Raw genomic sequence first — 3,344 nt, 5'->3', positions numbered from 1 at the left:
GCAGAGAGCTGCTGCGTGTTTCAGCTGGTCTGAGGAGGAGAAAAAAAACTGAAACAAGCAGCAGGATGATGGAAAGAGACACTTACACAACTTTGTTCTGCAAGAGGCTCAAAAACAAAAAAACAAACAAAAAACTCACCTCAACAACCGGAATGATGTTTGTTTGTAGTTTAAGAAACACACTGTAAAAACAAATAAACACATAAATAAAATTACAGAGGCTCTTCTTTGTGTTTTGCAGACTATTTTTAACATAATGTAGATGTCCATATTTAGAAAATATACAAAAAATAGCAATAATTTTACAAAAAAAATAGACCTTGAATTTAGATGTCAAATGCAATTTTAAAAAAGATTACAATAATAATAATAATTTTAAAAAAAACAGTGAAAATCGGTAACAGTAAATAACCACAAAATTAGCGTGTTAAAATATAACATGCTAGAAATTAAAACCGTAAAACTTAAAATAAATAAATTAATAACATAAATAAATAGATAAATTTTAGTGTTTTTTTAGTTTTAGAAATATACACAAAATGCATTTACAATGACAAAAATTAAAATGTAACAGACAAAAAATTATTGAGACATTTAAAAATTCAACCTGGGAATAAAATTATTATTATTATTATTACAAAAGTAATAATGATAATTATTAGTATTGTTATTGTTGTTGTTGTTATTGTTATCAGTATTATTGTTAAAAAGTATAGCAAAATTACTATGTTGTGAAAATGTCAAATTATTAATATTTTTTAATTCTAAAAGATCTCTCATTTTACAAATAAATCCTTATAAATATACAGAATAAATATGCCTTTTATTATTAGTGGAATCTACTTCTATGAACATATTTACAGAATTAAACTTGAATTTAACAATTTTATCTACTAAATAAAAAGCTATTATTTGTAATTTCTGAAAAATTGTACACGTATTCTTTTTTAACTATGGTTATTTAAAAATGTTATTAATAAATATTATATTATATTTTATTATGAGTAAATATGCCGGTTAGTTTGTCCATTCATACTTCGTTTAATTTAATTAAAAAACACTTCACAGATAAGTGTAGAGGAGCAGAAAGTGCAATATTTTCCTCTTTAATGCAGTAAATGCCAAATATAAAGTAGCATAAAATGAAAATACTCTAGTAAAGTTCCTCCATATGGTACTTTTTGACAGCAATTGAGTAAATAGTTAGGGGACAAGGTACGTTTTATCCGTTTGATTCCCGGCTATAAAAGACACAAGCAGAAACAAAAAATCAAGCCGTTTTTTCATTTTTTCGTTTTGAGCAAAAAACAAAAAAAGCAGGAAACGGTTCGTTTTTTCGTTTTTTCGTTTTGAACAAAAAACAAAAAAACAGGAAACGGTTCGTTTTTTCGTTTTTTCGTTTTTACCCCCAAAATGAAAATATGACTCCATATCTCGTTTCATTGGTGGGCGGGGCTTCGGAGCCTGCCAGTGCACAATAAAGCTCCTGCCCATCACAATAAAGCTCTTGCGCTGGCATTCATAGACAGACTGACTTTCATTGTATTGCCTGCCCCCACTGCACTTCCCCTAACTCTAAATCAAAGCAAGTCGTGTACACAGTAATGGCAGTCATAACCAGTGGTGTAGTCTAGTTTTATCTAGTGTGTATACTCCAACCTCATAAACCAAAGCCAGGTCAGGTCAACGCTGCTCGGGGTATTGTGCAGCGAGAAATACGGCCGCCGTCTTGGTCCGGTCAGCCGCTCCACTCAGCGCTGTTTGGCAGCGCATTTAATCCATCTTAACTCTGAAAATTAAAATGATTTCCACGCGTTTTTTATTATTAATTTTTTTTGCTGCAAACGTCATACATGTAGCTATGATCAGTGATGTAGTCTACGTGATACGCAGGTATACACCCCACCACTAGAAAATTTTCCAAATTTCTGTTTACCCACTTAAAAATGCGCAAAGATACGTATACCCAGGGGTGTAAACACGCAGGTATACGCCTTATACCCACTAGAAAAGGTCCCGAATTTCCATATAACCACTTAAAAATGCGCAAACACATGTATTAGTATGTTTTTTTGACATAACGTTCACTTTTCTCTGTGTCAGGAAGCGGTGAAGCTGTATGGGACAGGGGAAGGTGTCTGGCTGAGAACAGGGCTCACTAAAGGCCGACCGCGGTCCGGATCCGGACCCAGACGCCGTCTATACGGGTGTAAATTTGACAGGTCGCTTCTATTTTACCGGTGCAGGGTGCAGCTTTCCAGTGTTTATCATTGGTCTATCAGCTCAGAAACGCACAGACCAATGATGTACGAGTTCAGGCATCCCACGTGACGCTACTCAGCCAATGACGTCGCTGAATCGCATCGCGGCTCTGCCTTCAAAAAGCAGCTGAGAGATGAGGGACAGAGAGGACAGTAGTGATGGAAGTTCAGCTCTTTTCAGAGAGCTTTTGGCACTGCTTCCAAAGAAAAGCCGGTTCTTTCGGCTCCCAAACGGCTCCTAATTTATTATTCTTTGTAGCCTCATGTTTTTGCCTAACCTGACAAATATGAATCATTTGTGTTTTGACAAACTCTTTTTCATTCAGTGTTTTTATGAGAAGCCTTATAATTGACTCATTTTGTACATTTGCTCTGTTACAAAAACAGGTATTCTTGCTTTTGTTTATTATTTCAACCAAACTTTTTTGCACAAAAAATAAATGAACAAAACTCTGCACATGAACCCACAGAACCAGAACAGAAACAGAACCAGACTCAGTATTCAAACAGTATAAATGTCCTCAGAGCAGGCTGACATTCAGAAAAATCTGATGGCTGAGCTTGGATGGGCTGATACATTTCTTCTTTCAGTGAATATCTGTTGTGTTTTTGAGAAGATTCTCTCAGATGGAAGAAGTTGTCTCTCCTCCATCACCTTCACCAGGTGGGGCAGACTGAGGCCTTGTCCTGCTCCAGCTCAGTGGGTCGTCTGCTGGTTGGATGAGGGCTTCCTCTAGATATGATCCTCCATTCCCACATCAGCTGTAGGATTTCTCCTGAATCATCTCCTGTAGCTCTTCCATCAAAGAGGCTCCACACAGCAGAAGTTTGAGGTTCCTCCTCCACTTGGTCCTCTAATGGTGGAGGTGTCAGACTGCTGCTCTTATTCTCTGAAGTGTCTCATCAACAGCTCTGTTGTCACTGAAGGCAAGCTTCTTTAATCTAGGATCCAGTAACATGTTTTCTGCTAGGACAGTGTTAAACTCCATACTCCATTAAATACGTTAGGAGTCGGCTCTTCAGATTCACTACAAAGCATCGGCTCAGAGAGTCGTATCTTTTGTGCCTTATACATCTCTAGAG

The sequence above is a fragment of the Acanthochromis polyacanthus genome, chromosome 21 (genome assembly GCF_021347895.1).
Source record: "Acanthochromis polyacanthus isolate Apoly-LR-REF ecotype Palm Island chromosome 21, KAUST_Apoly_ChrSc, whole genome shotgun sequence".
Taxonomy (NCBI): Eukaryota; Metazoa; Chordata; class Actinopteri; family Pomacentridae; genus Acanthochromis; species Acanthochromis polyacanthus.
The sequence above is the reverse complement of the archived record's forward strand: the minus strand, read 5'-3'. Positions refer to the sequence as shown.